Source organism: Macaca fascicularis, chromosome 11, assembly GCF_037993035.2.
Source record: "Macaca fascicularis isolate 582-1 chromosome 11, T2T-MFA8v1.1".
Classification (NCBI taxonomy): Eukaryota; Metazoa; Chordata; class Mammalia; order Primates; family Cercopithecidae; genus Macaca; species Macaca fascicularis.
In genome coordinates, this window is record NC_088385.1 from 26757284 (window position 1) to 26778686 (window position 21403).

At 35.8% G+C, this 21403-nt stretch overlaps 1 protein-coding gene and 1 long non-coding RNA gene across 20 annotated transcripts in view; one reads left to right on the top strand and one right to left on the bottom strand.

The window, feature by feature from the left end:
- Positions 1–21403, bottom strand: part of SOX5 (SRY-box transcription factor 5) — a 1031820-nt gene that overhangs the window by 506896 nt on the left and 503521 nt on the right. The gene's annotated exons all lie outside the window — the stretch shown is intronic.
- Positions 8198–20405, top strand: LOC135966188 (uncharacterized). The gene is made up of 3 exons (XR_010579326.1): positions 8198–8299; positions 8617–8690; positions 20318–20405. It is a non-coding gene; the product is annotated as an uncharacterized lncRNA (long non-coding RNA).

The following is a 21403-nucleotide window of genomic DNA, read 5'->3' on the forward strand; positions in this document are numbered from 1 at the left end:
TTAACATCTACCATGCATAAAACACAGTACTAGGCACTTTAACTGTATTTTAAAGTTAATAAATAGATGAAAGATTAATCAATACCTAATTTAATCATTTGAGTATATATCTTCAAGTACTGTGAAAAAAAAAGTTAGTGTAGAGCTGAATACATGTAACATTTTTATTATAAAAATAAAGAACTAAAGAAATATGCAAGGCATATAAACAAACAATACAAGTTTTAGGAAGCCTCAGTACTATTGGTTCTAATAAGTATGCATTAACATTAGCATGATAATATCAATATGTACCTTTATAGTATTATATATACAAACTAGTAATAAAGCAGCTAAAATTGATAAAACAGATTGTACCACATTTATCCTGACCTGGAATCCGTCTTGAAATCATGCCTAATATTCATAGTAGAATCTAGAGTTCAATAATATATCAAAATTTTAAAATAACAAAATTTTAAAATATTTCTTCCTGACCAAGTTTTTCAGCTATACTGAAGTGTGACTGACCGGGATATTTTAAAGTTTCTATAGATAATGCAATTGTGCCATCCATATCCATCATATGTATTTAGCCTTTTTAAAAAAGTATATTTAGTATATCATTTGCTTTAACAATAGCCAGCAGCAATGAATTCCACAGTTTAGTTGTATGTTTCAAAAAAAATTACTTCCTTTTAACTGTTTTGGTCAAGATATTTTATTTCACTGGGTATATACTTGCATTTAGAATATGAAGAATGCTAAAGAAATCCACCAATAGATATGTATTTGTCATTACTATCTTCAGTCAATACAGAAAATAGCCTTCATTTGAGTCTCTTATTTCACTCATGACTAAAATACAGTGCTGGCATTTGTGATTCCTTATTTCTCAATGATTTCATTTTCTGCTTTTGTGAAGCACATAGAACCTTCAGCAAACATTTCTCAAAGAATGCCTTGTTTAATATTTATCAAAGTTTGTTATATTCTAACTATTGAGTATTAGTAGAGGAGTGACTGGAACAGATAACCTAATGTTGGGGCATATAAAAATAATTGAGAATGCTTCCCATCAAAGCCTGAGCCAATTTGAGGTTCACATTGTGTTGCAAACTACCTAAAGAAGAGATGAATTGTCTCCACAGACTTTCTGGTTCATAAATTTCCTGTAGAAAGGAAGTAATTGTTTTTGTTTAAAGGAAACATCCTGGGTTAAATTAAGCAAAAGTCTCATCTTCTGTCAACAGAAGACAAAGCAGAGAGGTAAAAAGGTCAATAAATATCGGAAAGCAAGAGACTAACTGGTATTTATTTGGTAGCCTGCATGTGTAAGTATCGAGAACACCAAAGAAACCCAAAATATCTGAATTCCTGAATTAATTTCCCTTTTTTGTTCAACTATTTTGTATTTTGTGAAGGCATGATATAAAAACACATTGCTCACCATACGATAAATATATATGCTAATGTTTTAAAGTTTAAATGCTTTCTAATTCAAATTGAAACATGGTAGAACTGGGGCAATCATCTGTTCTACCCGCATGTGTCCAACAGGTCCAACAGAACTTTCTTGCTGAATTTCTTCAGAAATTAAGGTAAGGTCCCCCAAGTTCATCATGGGATGGGGCATTTCTGTGTTTTTAGTATCCTAACAAGGCACACATTTCCTTAATCATATGGTACACATATAAAACCTTTTCTGATCTACCTGAGTTTTCTTTTTGTGGATATTTAAAATGTTATGGAATTACTCATAAAAATAAAAATATAGCCGGAAGCGGTGGCTCACTCCTGTAATCCCAGCACTTTGGGAGGCCGAGGCGGGCGGATCACAAGGTCAGGAGATGAGACCACGGTGAAAGCCCGTCTCTACTAAAAATACAAAAAATTAGCCGGGCGCGGTTGCGGGCGCCTGTAGTCCCAGCTACTCGGGAGGCTGAGCCAGGAGAATGGCGTGAACCCGGGAGGCGGAGCTTGCAGTGAGTGGAGATCGCGCCACTGCACTCCAGCCTGGGCGACAGAGCGAGACTCCGTCTCAAAAAAAAAATGTAAATATAAGATATAGTTACCTCTTGAATTTGGACTACTGTATTATTTCTTAGAAAAGAGAAGAATAATATATAACTTTTACTTTCTGGGGTCTTTTTCATTAGTAATGTAACAGCAATTTTAATTATAAAATACTGAAACCTCGATCACATGTCGTCATTTTCAATTTAACCTTACAACAAAGCATGTACCCACTTCAGAGATTTGGGGTAAGGATTACATTGAATAAGTCATGCTAAACACATAGAGGAAGACCTAATATATAGTAAACAATTCAAATAAATTATCTTCATTGTTGTTTTATAAAAGGAATGATCAATGCCTTTAAAGACTCAATTTGCCTTGGGGCATCCACAATTTGAATAATACTACACAAGATAAAGGTGTCTGTGCATGCTTTTGATTTACATGTATACGCAAAATGTATTGATCAATGTATTCAACAAGGTTATACTGAGTACCTCGTATATGTGTATGACAACACAGAGATGAAGGACATAATGCCTCAGTGGAGAAGCTTAGTTTAACAAGTAAGTATAATACTGTTGCATTTAATAGATAAGTCTGAAATAATACATTATGTGCCACAATAGAACTAAGAACAGGGTATACTAAGTGCCAAAATATTGCTGCCTTTTCCAGTCCAGGAGGGGCAAGGATTATCAGAGAAGACAATGAATTAAAACTTTTATGTTTCTTAGAAACATTCTCACGATAAGGCAGGATCTTCTTCTAAGTATGTTTATCTATTGTCATTATGGTATTATGTTGGCAGAGTCTTTGGGTATGCAACTTTAAAAAACGTTTCCGTCTCCACATGATACTTCTAAATATTAGATTCAAATTGTTAAGTTGTATTTTATCCTATTGAGTTAAAAAGTTCCTGGCTATCTCCAAATATAAATTGCTGTTTGTCTTTGAGAATGTCACTGTCTTCATAAGGATTTCTACAATGCATACAATGCATACTCCACATCAGACTGAACCTAAAATGCATCCCTGATTGACTATGTCAGCCAGAAGGCTATTCTATTATCCATCATAGTGCCTGGCATGTAGTAAGCACTCAAGAATGCATATTTGTTAAAGCAACAAATGAGTGAATGAAGGAATTAACTCTCAGTTCCTTATCGTCTTAGAAGAACCTTGGACAAAAGCAAAATACTCAGTGTTACAATAAATGTAGCTCGTTCTCACTATTTTAAAAATATTTCTTTTGGATCTGAGGTGAACATTCAGAAGTCTGGATATGCTTCTGAAACAAAGAGTGGGTTCCAAAAAAATCTGAGCAGGGTTTGCAAACAACTAAGATCAGACAAATCTCCCACTAGGAGGGTATGGCCATGAATACCCTCAAAATACCCAGCAAAAGCATAGGAAGTAAGTAAGAGAGTGGACTCTGGACTCCACTGCTTGAGTTCAGATCAAGTCTCTACTCCTGACTCGCCATGTGACATCTGGTAAGTTACTTCACCTCCCAGTGCTTTAGGTTATTCATTTATAAAATAAGAACACAATAATGCTTCCCTCGTAGGATTGTTTCAATGACCAAAGAGTTGAACTTTAAATAGCATCTGTACATTTCAGGTACTCTACTGGTGTTTAATAAATCAGTAGTCATTTAAAAGACCTCTCAGGCTCAAGCAACCTTCCCACTCAGCCTCCTGAGTAGCTGGAACTACAGGCGTGTGTCACCACGCCCAGCTAATTTTTTAATTTTTTTGTAGAGATGGGGGTCTCACTATGTTGCCCAGCTGGTTTCAGACAGCTGGGCTCAAGCAAGCCTCCTGCCCCAGCCTCCCAAACTGCTGGGATTACAGGTGTGAGCCATCTTGCCGACCAGAAGACAACCTTCTTAAAGACAGGGGCAATGAAAACTGCTATGTACTTCTGTTGAACTGTCGCGGAGTCCCTTCCTATGGGTATTTGTAAATTTAAATGTGTAGACCATCCACTGTGCAGAAACCACTATGTATGGTGGCAGCTACACAGGTGTGTTTCGAACGTTATAGAATTATCCCTCCGTACGGGGAAATCCTTTACACATTTCAGTGTAGGATTCCCTCCTTGAACAATTCAAACATGTTGTTTCTATAGCCAGGGAGCTGCATGGTTCTCCTCTGTCTCACATGTTTTGGTTTATTCCATAGCTCTTATGTGTCTCCTGTCACTCTGGCTGTTTTTGGTTTTGTTGTCTGTATTCAAGCGAGGCTTGTGGTCATGTCTATCCCAAGCATCTGTGTTGCGAGTTCCGCGGTTTGCCCCCTCTGTCTCTCATCATTCCTTTTGGCTCAGTCCCTTGACAGGAAATGAGAGATTTATTTTATCTGGCTTGAACTACATTGTTCCTTCCTGACTACTGGTGTTACTTCAATCTAAATAACGTGACTTTGTGCTCACAGTCTGCCCAAGGTCAAAGCCTGAGGGTAATAGACACATTTAAGAGAGGGGAGGAGACTGTAACCAGAGCGGGGTGGGCAAGAAGAGAATTTCTAAAAGGTAGTGATGTAAAAGTGAAACTTGGGGCAGGTCTAAATTTTCTGGGGAACTCGAAATAGAAGAGCTGAAAGGAGAGCCTTTTTTCCCTTTCCAGATGTTATCAATTTAAAATGACACTGAAGTAATTTAGGCTTGAAATTTAAATTTAGCTTTAAAAGAAAGCATGAGTTATCTGGCAGAAGAATTTACAAAGCTTATTAATATCTGTGATATCCTAATTGTATGATATTAAATTGACATCATTATCAGAATTCAAATATTCCTCTTTGGTTTGACATAAAAATATAAGAGAATTATAAGACTGCATAAATCAGTAAAGACAACTTAATCATGGAAAAGTAAAACAAAAGACATTCTACCTAGCCTCAGAACTTGTAGCCATAAAAAAGGTTTTAAAATGTGTGTCTTTTTTGTCTTTTTTTTGAGACGGAGTCTTGCTCTTGCTCTTCTTGCCCAGGCTGGAGTGCAGTGGTGCAATCTCGGCTCACTGCCTCCCGGGTTCAAGCAATTCTCCTGCCTCAGCCTCCTGAGTAGCTGGAATTACAGTGGCCTAACACCATGCCTGGCTAATTTTTTTGTATTTTTAGTAGAGACAGGGTATCACCATGTTGGCCAGACTGGTCTCAAACTCCTGACCTCAGATGATCCACCCACCTCGGCCTCCCAAAATGCTGGGATTACAGGCATGAGCCACCTTGCCCGGCCCTGAATTTTTAAATATAAACAAGAATACAATATCTCCAACCTATTCATATTATTTCCTTTCCTTCTTATTTTTCCCCCTTTGGAGGTATGAATAACACCTTCTTGGTTTCTTCAGATACCTCTAGTGTTTCAAAGAGACAGCAGGATGACAATCAAAAGACATGGTGAAAGGAAATATTTCAGTGTCACTGGTCACACCAATTATGCTGGCCTGAACTTTTCTGGAATAGTTTTAAGAATTGAGAGGCAGGGAGAAAACTGGCTAATCTAGAAATATATTTTCCTGTTTTTTTTTAACAGATAGTCATGTTATTTAATAATACTTCTGCCTCAGAAAAACAGATTTAATGGAAATGGACTTTAAATGAAGCAAAAAGGATTTAGGTTACATACAAGGCCAGGTTTTGCACACAGAAAATTATTTCATATGGATACTCCATTCTTGGGGAACATGATGCAATGATGAAATTCCCTTTACTAATGATCTTTCAACACTCATTCTGTGTACTGTAAGCACAGTTTATGCTGAAGTCAGAAGGACATTCCTAATGATATCTTAAAGACTGTAGGCGTTTATGACTTACGACATCTCCTTTATGAAGCCCTACGCAACTCTATGGCACTAGTGGGCATTACCACATGGGATCAGCCAGGACCCAGTGTCTGCAAATCATAAATAACTTGTTTCTTTATGCAAATATCTCAGCTTTACACATTCTCTAACTAGAAATTATTCAACAAGTTCATACTTCCTTTACCTGTCAATTTCTTATGAGATGGTTTGCATGTGGAATGAACCCTCAAACCCTAAAATTTGGTTGACACAACTGCATAACAACTCCAAGAAAGTCTCACTTTTAACATTAAGTTACTAAAAGTCACAGCAAACAGTGTTTTGTAGACATTGTTTTAAATGTTTTCTGGTTGTTAAATTCTAAATAAAGTCTTGAAGACTAAACATTAACAAGTGATCCTTTTCTTCAGTTAGGAGCGTCTAAATCAGCCAAGGAGGTTCTCACGTGAATCCCTAAATCATCCCAAGAATCTTCTCCTTGTCAGTCCCTATACCTGAAGTACTCGGGAGCAAAAAGTTAAGAAACAAAGGAAAATAACATTCATTAGAAAGTTACTATATGATCAGCACTGCATAAACAGCTTTCTGATACATCATCACATTCCATGCACACAAACTCCAGGCAAAATCAGTGTTATCACCCTCATTTTATAGATGGCAGAATGAAATTTCAGAGATATTAAGTAACATGCCCAAGATCATAAAGCTCATAAGTGGTGAAGTTGGGATTCAAATTTAGATGTATTTAATTATAAAACTCATGCCTATTTACTCTTCTGGAGTAGGAATTAAAATGATGATTTTCAGAATTCTGCATGTTTGAAGTCCAACTGTGTTCCTTACCCGTACAAAATAAAGAGTTATAAACAGGAGCAGTTCTTGTGTTCTTCAAAAGATTAACCATAGAGCTACTAAACGATCCAGTAATTCCATTCCTAGGCATATTCCCAAGAAAAATGTAAATATATGTCAACACAAAAACTTGTACCTAAAATGTTCATAACCACACTATTTATAATGTGAATTCATACCCACTGGTTCCAAAAGGTGGAAGCAACCCAGATATCCATCAACTGATAAATAGATAAATAAAATGTGGTATATCCATTCAATGGAATATTATTTGGCAACAAAAAGACCTGAACTATTAACATATACTATACGATGAATGAAGCTTGAAAACATTACGCTAAGTGAAAGAAATCAGTCACAAAATATCACATATAATATGATTCCACTTATTTGAAATTGTCCCAAATAGACAAGTTTATAAAGACAGAAAGTAGATTAGTGATTGCCTATGGCTGTTAGGGTTTCTAGGAAAAATAAGGAGTGACTGTTAATAAGCATGGGATTTCTTTCTGTGGTGATGAAAATGTTTTAGCTTTGATTGTGGTGATGTTAGCACAACTCTATGAATAATACTAAAATAACCCACTGAATTCTTCAGTTTATATGTTATACAACCACATCTCACTGTAAACGATGTCCTAATAAGGCTCTTTCCAAAAAAAAAAAAAATGCAGTTACATAAAATCTTAGCATACATGTCCTGAGGAACAAATAGGTAGGACATTCCCCGTGGAGATGAGAAACTACTGAACAAATCTAGCTATAGCAGCAGGGAAAGGAAGTTGGTTTTCTTCTATCATGTTCCCTCAGTATCAGTAAAGCTTTAGTGTATTAGGTCAAGGTAGACTTCTAATAACTGAAAGGGTTGAAAAGATATCACTCCTTGGCCAAATACGCCTTGAGACCAAGGCTTGATGAAAAAGTTAAAACTACAAGCTGGCAGTTTATTTACCCATGCTAAACCACTTGTTTGACATTTCTTAGCTAAACTGACCAGTGATTTGAGAGTTGTATAGACAGCCACAAAGAACAACTGAAGCAGTGAGAAAGTATTATTTTAAAACATCTAAGAGAATTGCCTGCTTCTACCCACATTCAGTTCTTCATGTTCCAACGAACATGGCAAATTTGTCAGTATGATTTTTAGTCCTGCAGCTCATCATTAGAAGACAGAAAAACATCATGTTGTGGCAAAGAATCAGTAAGTAATAATCAGATATCTCATAATGTTGACATTTCCCAATCCTCCATAGTTTTTTTTTTTTTTTCTTTTTTTCTTTTTTTTTTTTTTTTTTGGAGGTAGGGGGAGAATCCCAGAACTACCAGAACAGCAGATTTATGAAGGGCCAGCTCTCTGGAGATAATGACACATTTATCCCAATAATCTTTAGATGCTTATACCTTAAAAGTTACTCAGCTGAAGTTGCTTTCAAATTAAACACCATTGCTGCAGTGTTTCTGTTGTGATTGTCGGAGGGAAGTGGAGCCAGTGCAATTTGTCCATGTTTTACAAATCACCATCTGGCAGGGATATGGCAACATGTGAAATCTTCACAGGACTCTTGTTTTTCTACTATCTGCTGGATAACTAAGGAGATCACCAGACTGCTGGGACGCCTGCCAGATGGTAAGCAGGTATGTTTATGAGTTTAAGATTCTTATTTTCTTTCAATGCTTTCACATGCTGTGGGCGCAGAGGCAAAAAAAAAAAAAAAAAAAAAAAAAAAAAAAAAAAAAAAAAAAAAAAAAAAAGTAAAAGGGAAAAGAAAAGGGGAGTGGATAAGTAAGTGACTGTGTATGATCATTACAAATGTCTTTGAGGTTTCTTAAAATGTGGATTTTCTAAGGTCCAGATTAAATTATTTTCTCTCAAGGTAGAAAAATCACCAGTCATATGGTTACAAGATTTTTTTAAAATGCTACATTTTTCATTTTTTTGTACGCATAAACAGGTGTATAATTTCTTCAATCCTGTTGACTAGACGTACATTACTCAGAGGATCATAAGCTTCGTCAGCAAACATGGGTGAGTGTATACCTGTTCACGGTAACTGGGCAAGCCATTTCAGTGAAATAAATGTGAAGATCTGTGTATATTTTACTTTGATTACTTAAAAAAACTGTGATAGACAAAGAATACTTAGAGTCATAACAAAACCTCTGTAACAATAAAAGATCCACAGAATTGAATCTGAGAAGTAATAATAATTAAGAGTCTTTTCCATGAAAAGGGCATCCTTTTAAACAATTTTGACAGAAAATAGGTGACTATCACAAAAGAGGTAATGTCTAGTATATAGAGAGGTACAGTTCTTTAAAGTTATATATGCATGCCTGCTCAGCAATATACCAGGAATTCACTGAGCTTCAGTAAGCTCATCTATATGGTGATAACAGTTCTATCTTTTATGATTGTTATGAGGTAAGAAATATAAGAAATGCAAACTGTCTAGCAAGTATAGTTGTTCAATAAATGAAGCCATTATTATTATTATTATTATTATTTGGAGAGGTCTCCTTCTAGGTTAAATCCCTAGATGTAAAATTTACTCATGTGAATATTCAAATATACATCTAATCTCAAATATTTGTTACTGAATTTAGATACATATAAGGTCTACATACAGTTTTATACTCCTATGCACATATTCAAGTATATAAGTATATATGCTTAATAATAGATATATCCTGCCCAACTGTAGGGAACAAAAATATTTTAACTTTAAGCTCTGTAGTTATATTGATTAAATATTAATAAAGTTTTAGTTTCCAGAAGTGATACTTTGTGCAAATCACCAAACTTATCTGTGTCCTTATCTATAGAATGCGGGAAATAAAACCTGCTTCATGGAGTTATTATAAGGATTAAATGTGATTATTTCTACATAACACATTGCATGATGTCTGGAGGACAATAAATGAATAAATGAATAAATGTTTGCTTCCTTTCCCTTTCCCTTTAATTGCCAATTTTCCTCCACCTCTAAATTTAGCTCTGTGATTGCCCAGCGTTACCTCCTTCCCTTAAGCTGAGGGATAGGTATCTCTGCTTCTTTCTGACCCTTATAGTTAAATTCTTAATTTCATCACTCTTTCTACCAGAATAATTTTTCTCCTTAATTACATGATCCTCTCTCTTTTTTGTCATACATTCCATCTCATCCACTAGGTCTTCTCCTTAGCCGAAAATATACTCATTTTCTCCACCCTAACTCTAATGTTCTTTAGGATAAGTTACCAAACTTGACAGAGAGATGGAAAGCCTGAATAGGACAATGAGCATAGAAGACATTGAGAAGATTATTAAAGATTCACTCCCGCCCAAATTCAAGGCGCAGGTGGATTTTTTCTTTGACCCTGTTAGTTTTACATTAGATACTAATAAAACTGACTAGAAAAGAATGGTTCTTTTCTTCTTTAAAGAGTTCCAAAATTTTACAATGATGGGAAGATTCAGTTTTTTAATAAGACTAACATAATTCTGTTACCAAGAAGTAATCGAGATACTCTACTACACACACATAAACACAAGCACACACCCATACAGGCACACATTATATATCAAATGCACTTAAAAATAAGGAAAGAAAATCCTGGCAAGACAAATATTAGTAAATAGACCTCAGGAGTAGTAAAAATTAAAGAATACACCGTAATCATATGGAATTCATTCCAAGAACGAAGAGCTAGTTCAATACAAAGATATCTATTTAAGTAATTTTTTACATTTAAGATTATAGACTAACAGAAAAAATCCACAAGAAAATTGTTAAAAGTCTTTGAAAAAAGTGCCAAGTGTTCCAGATTTGTTTATATAAGTTAGGAAGAGAAGAAAACTGCCTTCTAAAGGAGATTATTTGTCATAATACCAGTCAAAACACGTAGTTAGTAGTAAAAGTCAAATTCTCTTTTGTTAATCCAACTTCCCATATTTCTACCTTCATTCACCTTTTTACCAACAACCACATTACTTGCAAACTAGGCCCTGTTTACTGTCTCTTCTTAGTAATCTCTTATACACTGTTCAACTCATTGCAAATTGCTTCAGCTCCTACCTTTTTACAGAAGCTCTTTTCTCAAAGATTATCAATATCCATTTAATTTCCAAGTCCAGTGGCCTGTTCTCTGGCCTCATCCTATTTAACCTCTCCTTAGCATTTAAAACTGTCACATACAATCCTCTTAACTCTCCTCCCTAGGCTACCTTCAATAGTGCCTTACTTGACGTTCCTTCCACATCTTTGCTTGTCCATTTTCAATCCCTTTACTGGCTCTTCTTCATTTACCCTCTCCTTAAACACAGGAGAGCCCAGAAATCTACTATTTGACCCCTTTTTTCATGCCCTACCCAGAGAATAGGAATCAAACTTAAACAGGAATAAGAGAATCAAGACACTATTAATAAAACAAAGTAAATGAAATACTGCATTAAATACAAAATTTTCACCTGACTTCTAACTTCTCAGGTCACAGTATAAGTGAAATAAATTTTTTAAGAAATATTGCAACACGAATGAGCTCTACCTATATTACCTTCAAAACATTTAATACTGTCTTGTTAATTTTAATAATAGTTTTTAATATTAAGCTTAATGAATGTCTTTCATGCTATTGCTGTTACTCAGTTTTCCTAAATATGTTATTGACATTGATAATTAAATTACCAATTTAAACTCAAAATACGAGTTTTCTAATTTTGCATTGCTTGATTTTTAACCCTTTCACAACCTAATTAATTTGAAAGCAGTTAGTGTTGTCTGAATTATTAGGATTTATCTGGATATAATGTATCTGGATGTAATGTACCCGGATTTAATGTAATAGAATTCAGCACTCGTTTATTGAATTCCAGTAACACGTGAAATGTTTTTTTATGGTCATCTTTTAATACATAAACTTCAGCCAGATGCTACATAAATGAAATTGGCTAACTGGCTTCAAGTAACAATTTTAAGGAAGTGCTGATGTTTTAATGATTTTAACCCTGAAATCCCATTCTTTCACTAATTTGTAACCAATAATACATTCAAACAAAAATATGAGAAAGAGAATTACATAGTTGTTTTCAAATTCCTTATTACAAGTTCAACCATCAATCTCGCAATAAAATCTCTTCAGTCAACTTAGATCATCTTTCTCCATTGTCCCATCTTACAACTATTGCTAGATCATTTTCTGCTGCTGTGTCCTCCTTGTCTGCCTTTGTAAAACTTAGGGATGACTTTTCCCCATTTTTTTGCAAATGAAAGGTACCTTTCCAGTAACTTATGAAGCCAATGAACCCTTTTTTTTTTTTTTTTTGAGATGGAGTTTCGCTCTGTTGCCCAGGTTGGATTCTCCTGCCTCATTCTCCCGAGTAGCTGGGATTACAGGGGCCCACCACCATATATGGCCAATTTATTTATATTGTTAGTAGAGACGGGGTTTCACCATGTTGGCCAGCCTGGATTAGAACTCCTGACCTCAGATGATCTGCCTGCCTCGGGCTCCCAAAGTGCTGGGATTATAGGCGTGAGCCACTGCGCCTGGCCCCGTACTCTCTCTTATATCATACATGTATCTCTCTTAAAGAAAATGTAAAATTCAAAAACTCAAACCTAGACAACATAAAATGGGCACTGTTCACTCTATAAAGAAGAGATCTTTAACTTTACTAAAAAAAAAAAAAGTCCTACCAAATCCCTATAGTGATTTTATCCACTGCATGAAAAGAGTAAGTCAATTAAATAACAAACATTTATAGTCAATTTTTCCAAAATCATTTCATTGTTTGCAAAGTGGGCTGCAACTTACTCTCTTCAAATTGTTGCACCTCATGCCTTTCTCTTTATTGACTTGACATTGAGTTTCCTTAATTTCAATAAATTCTATATTTCATATTTAATAGCTTTCATTGAGTGTTATTAGATGGCAAACATTGTACTAGGTACTTTATGTATCTTATCTCCAATCCACATAGCAACCTAACATAACAGGTATGATTACTGCCTTTGTAAGAATAAGGAAACTGATATGCAGGGAGGACAAGTGACTTGCCCAAAGCCTTACAACAGTGAAGTAATGCAACAGAGATTCTCCCCCAAGCTCTGTGGCTCTGAAGCCTGTGTGTTCTTTCCATGGCACTACAAAATCACTGTCATTGTGCATGAAGAAAAATGGGAAGATGCAACTCTTTACTGTATTTGAAAACAAGACATTAAAGAACACAGACTTCTTGACTCCAGCTAAGGAATTTGTTCTTCTAGAGCAGCGGATATCAAACTTCTTTAAAAGCTGTCAAAATATTTCTTCCATAGAAATCTTAACAAGGACACAATATACAAGAGAGATTAAAGTAAAAGAGTTATGTCCCTTCTCCTCCCTCCCCTTCACTAACTGGCCCCAGGGTTACTGCCAAAGAACCTGCATCTTCCTTAGAGAACAGTTTGAAAACAATTGTACTGGACTATTTTCTACCTATCACTAAAGATCTAGCTACTAAAAATCATAATCTTACCACAGATAGAGCCTCAACACACCCACTTGGGAGTTCCTTGGGCACTACACATGGGCATGGCTTTCTTCTTTGTTTAGAATGCTACCCAGGACATGGGTCACACACACAACAAATGGTCAATGATGGTAACAACAATCATTTTTAAAATAATGAATAGATAAATCTCCTTGACACAGGCATGGTTTCCTTTTCCTGTGCCAATTGCTCTGTCTGTGCCAACTCTAACACACACCCCTTCCAGGAATGGCACTCAGCCATCCTGGCAACCAGAATTAGAGCAAAGAAAATATGAAATTTCTCTTCAAAACATAAGTGGAAAGATAAATGCAAAGCCAAGCAAAAAGTACCCAGATTCAACATGCACGTTATTAAATGTCACTTCATCGGAAGACATTCTATGAAAGTCAAGTGAACATGGACATGTATAAATTGGGGGAGAAGAGGTATAACCTTGTTTAAAAGTATCAGCAAATAATGTAAATCTAGAATAACACATAAGTCGCCAGTTACAACTGTTATTTGTGGGGAGTGAGGAGAGTGGAAATTGAGCAAATGAAGAATGGGAATGGGGGAGAGATTTTTTCCTATACACATTTTTTATACTTTTGAAATTCTGAACCTTGTGAGTCTATTCAAAAAAGCAACTTAATAAACTAAAATTTTCAAAAAAAAATGAGGATAAAAAGATAGCTTTTTATTTTCAATAGATGGTTCTGGACATCTTAACAAAAAAATGCACTCTTTCAGTTTTGGGGAAAAAAGCCAACAGCGGGAGAATGTTTCATCCCAAGGATCATTTAGTCTTAGGTCAAGCAGGTCCATCAGTCAGGAATGCTGCTGCTTCTACTTCCAAAAACTCCTTCAAGAAAGAAGGACCTAATGATTCATGCCAATGACTCATGCCCTGATTATCAAAGAGGGATACAATATGGCAGGGGTCCCTCACAGTCCTTATAACTGATGGAAGTCTGTAGTAATAAGCTACAGATCAACAGTCTACAGGGCATGGCAAAAAGGAAGTCAATGTCATACCTCAAATTAAAAATCAGAAAGGAAAGTTCACAGCTCCCTCTTTGTCACAGCAAGTTTCAAACATCAATCTCTGCCACCCTGAGTGGTACAGACCCTCTTTTCTGCATTGTGTTTTCCCCCTGTGAACCAGGAACAACATGTTGGTTGACCAATAGGTCTTGGTCTGTACATTTAAACACCAGAAGGGTTCTTAGAATCATCAAAGACTGATAAAAATGAAAAGACGTAAGATTCTTTCTAAATAAATGGGTGATTCAGCCAATCATTATTTCCCATCATCTTGTCTAACAATTAGTTGCAAATAATATTTTAAACAATGAAAAGAAAAAAAAGTACAATGACATTTTAAACAACGAAAAGAAAAAAAGTACAATGACATTTTAAACAATGAAAAGGAAAAAAAGTACAATGACACCTAGGAGTTACCATGGTTTATTTAACAGAGTGAAAAGTAAAACCATCTTAGTAAATGCCATGTTCCTGTTAGTGTTCAAAGGCGGCTGACCCTCCACAAAGCCTGCATTACTTATCAGTTAACAAACAGGTCACACTGGCTTCTAGGAAACAGAACCCACAGCACCATGATTTGGGAAAAGGGGATAGCATTGAACACTCTCAATCTTTAACCATGTCTAGGGTCACATGTGCCACACCTTTTTAAAACATTGTTATGCCATGACTTCCTTTACCTAGGACAGTTAAACACTGAATTCAAGTACTAGTGTATGAGCCGTCACCAAAACCATTTGTCATTAAAAAAAATACACACCAATTAGGTGCCTAATTGTGCATACTGTTGAAAATAAGTGCTTTTAAATGATCAATGACTTGTTCCCCACCTTGGATAAGTCCAAGACTGAGAGACTCACCATGTGGATCCACATTCCACAACACACAGGAAGCCAAAGAGATGAATGATGTTTCAACATGAAATGCTAACTCCTGATGGATATAAACCCATCACGAAATAATTTCAACTCCATTTAATCCTGTAGTTGAAATTTGAGGTTACTTGAAGTTTTTAAAAAGTCAGACTATAGTTTTGAAACATATTAATGCTTAAAATTACAAAATTAGTATTGGATTTTTAAAAGACAGATGGATATCCATGGTTGCTCTATTTCTCCATCATGACTCCCCTTAATCTTTCCAAAGTAATATTCAGAAACTTCAACTCAATTCAATCCCATGGCTTTGGGGAGGTGAGGTGCGTATTAAAATGACTCATCACTCTGTTGCTTGCACAAACTTCTATGGGCCTCTTATACTTTACAGAAGGGGGTCAGATACTATATCAAAAATTCAACAAAAAATAAAAGGAAGAAAGTAAATGGCCTCTCTGTTCATGTTACAAATCTTCTATAGCTAGATAACTTAAGGCCTTCTTCAGAGGGAGATGTACTCAAAAAAGAGGTGCATTTTAATCTGTGTATCCTCGTTTCAAAAAGATAAAAGAAGGAAAAAGCCTAGCTTCATTGACATGAGGATGGTGTGAAGACAAAGAAAATGAAGGGAGAGAAGACACAAAGACTAATATAAAGAAGGAATTGATAAAATACTATACTCAAAGCAAATGTAAACTAAAACTAATAAGAAAAAAGAAGGAGCAAAATAATTTTAAGGGTAATTACATTGTGAACAAACATAACTAAAGCACAGCAAACATTGTTTTGGATTTATATTTTTTATATGAAGACACTCAGGCATATCTCCCCCTCTTTACATGCTAGCAAATTAATATTATCAACACTTTTGTATTATATAAATTTTTAAACTATTTTAAATGAAAGGTGCATGATTTAGTCTTTTTAAGATTCCTACATGATGTAATCATTTTGTTTTAAATTGAATCACAAATGCAAATTGACTCAGGTATGTCTTTATTATAGTAACTGATAATATAAAAAATTAGTAGTAACTGATAATATAAACAAAAATAAGTGGCATCCAAATGACTGTTAAACTTTCTTAATTCTCTTCAATAATGCTGTTAACAAAATTAACTTCAAAAGAATTATCACTGCACAACACAGGCAATAATATGTTACCATGTGTAACTATAAATACAAACTTTTTTTCCTAATTTCATGTTTTCCACCTTTTTGAAAAAAGCATGTCAATAGTTCATTTGTGATTTGAGGAACTGTAAGATGATACTCACTGGAATGACATAATGTAGCCAATAGGAGAAATAAGTCTGCTGGTGTAAAATCTAGAAATTAACAGCACCCTTAATTTCTCCACCATCTTTAAATTTTTTGCAAAGAGAAAAATACACAAAATAATCCTTGTATTTTCTTCTACGTTCCAAAATGTGCCATAAAGTAAATCCTTCAAGCAGAATCTGTATGACTGCCATCCCTCTGCAGCTCTGCAAAGCAAGGTAAGATAGCTCAGCATGGCTTTTATCTGCAAGGATTCCCTGAGGCAGTTTCTGTAAAAGGGTTAATGACAGATGTTTCCATTAAATCTGACCTACCTCTTAATTTTGCCATTGCCTGATAATATCCTGGCTTTGCGCTTATTTGCATGGGCAAATGGAGTCACTCCATAACAAGTAACACACCGCCCTCATTGAAACAAAAGGTCAATTCATTTTAAACCCATGTGCACAATATTTTTTGTAGTTGTAGTTTAAAAAAAATCCCCTTTCACTCAATGCTACTACTTACAATGAATTAAAAGCTCTGTTTTCTGAAACCCTGGACACAATGTACATCTGTAGGCAGAGACCAGTACTACCAATAGAAATCAATACATCCCCTCGTAGGTAACCAACTAGAAAAATCACTTCTGTCTCTAGGATGCCCCACTTATTTTTATACTAAATACAACAGGACACAGTAAATTTTCTTTGCTGGTAAATTAGCTGAGAACTTCAAAATGCTAGCAGCACTTTCTTGTTTATCGAGTGTTATTACTTTTTCAAAGAAAAAATTTCTGTAAGTATAGAGGAAATAGTTATTGTCTCAGGTTGGTTAAAAGATACAGGCTTTTTAGCCTTTAGGATACCAGTCTAAAAGCTACAGTTTAGAAGGAGTCTTTTTACTCTAGGTAAAAAGAGTAAATGATCCTGAACCTTCATCAGGTTGCTGTAATAAGCCCATTAGTAAATAAGTACATAAATAAATAAATATAGTTCATGCACAAGGTTCCATTGTACATATGTAGTTACATATAAGTTTCCATTCCAGTCGCTTCTTCTGGTGGCAGGACCAAATAAGGTGAAAATCAACATCAAGGGGCCTTTCCATGACTCCTCTGAAGAGATATCTCAAATACGTGCTTCCTGGAATGGTGAATAGTCTATAGCCAAGACTAAAGAAACACTGCATTAATCTAACTATGCTGTTTCATTTTATTATAACATTTAAGGAGTTTAAAATTATCACTTGCTAGAGAAATACTCTCTACATAATTATATACAGTGCTTTATACATATATACACATATACTATATGCATATTACATTTTATGTTTATCATTAGAGTCTGATCTCTAAGAGATTTAAATATTGAAATTCTGGCATTAAATTTCACCTTACTCTGAAAACGGCACTCCTGTGTTTTTGATAGAAAATCCATATTCACAACACTCTCATCGCACCAAAATCTTTAAACTATCTGTAGGCTAGATTCGTGCTTAGAAGAGAGGTACTTGCTAAATAGCCAATTTCTTCATTTGAGATAAATAAACCCCACACTTGGCACTTGAGTATTTCAAGCCATTGAAACAATTTGGAAAACTCTACTTGCCTAGTCCAAGGTTTGGTTTTTTTAATGAATTTGCTAAAGAAAATTCTGTTCTCACCATGCTGCCTCAACTTTATCTGAAAATGAGGTAGATGAGGAAGGAACAGTAAGTGACTCCCTGCAACAAGCCCCAGAAGGACTCTTCTCAGCAGAATGTGTGGTGGGGAGTGGCACGTTGCCCCCTCCCATAGGAAGCCCATATCTGATCCCCTGCCCCAACCTCAAACCTGGATTTCTCTCCAAGTTTGAGAGTCTACAAGTCTCCAGGGAAGGGAATCACATTTCCTCTGTCAATTCCCCGTGGATGGTCATTTAAAATGAAACCCACAATCGAAAGTATAAAAAACAAATGAAACTTGAAGATATTTACAGAATACATCGTTAATGCAAGATTCCAAGTACTGTGAAGGATACCGTGAGAGAAAGACATGGTTACCTTTCTTCACAAACGTATAGCTTCATTAGTACAAGGAGTTAAACAGTAGTATCAGACAATAAAAATGATATTAAAATGTAAACAATAATAAATTACATGAATGGAATTGTCCATGCTGAACTGTGAAAGACATCAGGGATTTTAATCAGGTGATGCATAGATACATAAGTCCAGTTTTGGGCCTAGAGTAAATCAGCAACTAAAGTGAAATCTCAACAGTGGGTGACTTGTGTCATACTTTTATAGTCAGTTGAAATAATTATAATAAATGACAGCAGTTATTGAGCATCTGTTATATGCCAGAAACTATACACAGCAGTCTATATATTCATGTCATGTAACCTTCACAATAGCACTATGAAGTAGATACAATTATTATCCCATTTTATGGATAACGAAACTGAGGCTTGAAAAGATTACATACTTCCCCAGGGCCACAGAGCTAGGAAGTGGTGGAGCCAGGAACTGTACCTATACGTTTTACTGCAGTCTTATACTCTCAACCGTGACACCTCTCCTGCAGGTGCATGGGCTTTGGAATCAGACAGAATGGGGTAACAGTTCACATTCTTATATATAGTCCAGATATTTGTTATGTGAGCTTAGGCAAAGTTCTTACACTTTTAAAGTAGGAAAAATACTACTACTCTGTTATCATGGAGATCAGTTGTTTTGTACTGACTGACATGGCTCCTGGTAAAAGACCCATCTTTTCTGATGGGAAACAACTAGTCCCCCATTCTCAAACAAGAGCTAGGCATAGGACCACACCCTAGCCAAAAAGCACGTTATCTTCTCAGCCACGAGGATGAGTTCAGGTATGGACCCACACAAGCCAAACTAATGGGTTCCCTATGTGGGACTTCGATAAAGCTATAAATAAAGAAATTCTAGCTTTTTAACTTTAGGAAATGGATAGGAGCTGCTTGGGCAGAGACTATACGGACAAAGTTTGCTTAAAAATGAAGCTAACACAGAGAAAAGCAAAGAAAGACAAGAGACGATGACAGTAACTGAGCCCTGTGATCTGGTCAAGCTTGAAGCTAGGAAGCTCCTGAAATTGCCATTTATTTGAAACGACAATATCCCCTTCCTTTTTATGATCAAACATATTTGGATTGTGTTTCTGCCACTTATAACCAAAAGAGCCCAGTATCACCTCACAGAAACAATGCATGTGAAGAAGTCAAAGTAATACCTGCAATTAGTAAGGACCCACTGAATGTTGGCTGCTCTCATCCTCCTCCTTCTTTTTTTTTTTTTTTTTTTTTTGGTAATTGCTATTGTCAAGTTCCCACACCAACATTGGGGATCTTTGGATTAAAAAGGACCAAGAGAAGAAATTACCATGTGACAGTTTCCCCATACAAGGCACAAGCAGAGAACAAGGGTACAAATTTAAAGGATCCATAGGTACCCCCTAAGTATTAAGTGTTAAGGGACACCAGAAGTCAGCCTCTCTTTCTTCCCAGCTAATCTTAGCATTCCCAATTAGCTTCTCTGGGCCTTCAAAAGAGCCAGAATATCAAACCATCCATTATTGCCATGTATCCACTTTGTAGTCACATTGTTCGATCATATCCAATGATTATGGATATGGAGGTCATATCCATAATCCAAATGATTATCCAGGCAGAAATAACATTTAATGAAAACCAAGGCCCCACTTTACTTACCTACTGCTGAAGTTGCAATGATAACGTTTGCACAAAGCTCTAAACATAGGGCATTGCAAAAAAGCTAAGCAATTTGGTTCTGAGAACTTTCTTCCATGTTACCCAAAAGCCTAAAGTCAGTAATTAGGTCCCTAGTCGTAACTGAATCACTTAAGGTTTACATGATGGCCATATACCTATTGCTTCAATATGACAGGAAAAAAACCAACCAACCAACCAACAGAAAAAAACCTTTCTCTCTTCTGTTTCCTCCTTTCAACAGACCCTATAATGCGAGAAGCAAGAAAGGTTCCAGAGGAACTATTGTGAGCCACTGCATCAATCACGGGAACATTAAAACACTGCTTGCTAGTCATTACTATACGAAGTATTCTCTTGCTTTGTGGAAAATGGTTTCAAATAATTGTGTCTGAATGAGAGTTTTGTTCTTTTTTCATATAGCCATTTGAGAGAGAAAAAATGTGGAAGATACATTAAAAAAAAACATTAACAAAGTTGCATCAACTAATTGCCATCAAATGGTATCATCATATTTGCATAGAAGTCACATATTGTAGGCTCATAGGCTTAAGAGGCCGACTGACATCCCAATAAGATAGTTGCCAAATTGTTGTATAATAATAACAAGAGAGGCACAAGAATCCGGCCCACCTAAGCAAAGAAAAGTCTTCTCTCACTTCAAAAACCTATTATTTTTGCCAGGCTGCTCCATTGCAGGGCTAATAAGCATGACTAGAATGAAGCTTAAAATGATTTCTACCTTTATTTCTAACTTCTCTTTCTGGTTTCAGCAAAGTTGATCTTTACCATTGATAGTTTATGGTTTGTGTAAGAGAATGCCATGTGATATAAGGACAATGTAGTTGTTTCCCGAAAAGAAATTCACTGGACTACGGGTCAAATCTCAGTAGCTCTAAATGTTTCTGTGTGACAGGGACTGATGAAGGAATATATTACAGTGTCTTAGATTCAAGCCAACAAAGACTCAGACCATTATTATAGACCGGAGTTCTTCAACTATGCTTCCTCTGTAGGAAAAAGAGCTAGGCAGAAGGGTGGGGCCTCCTGACAGCTTTCTAAAGACATGGCCTTGAAGTGTTAGAGCTTGCCAGTGGGCCACCCACAGAAAATTCTGCTTATATGTAGCATCACGCTAAGTTATAAGAAAAAAAGTGAACAAAGTATCCAGGCTAGCAACTCCTTCAGAGAAGTTCTCAGGCTTAGAAACTGAACAGGGAATTATGAGATGGGATGCTGCCAATCTTTTATGGAGTAGCCCTGGGCAAGTTATTTTGTGTCTCATGTTCTTCAGCTATAGACTGTGGTTAACACTGCCATTATTGATAAC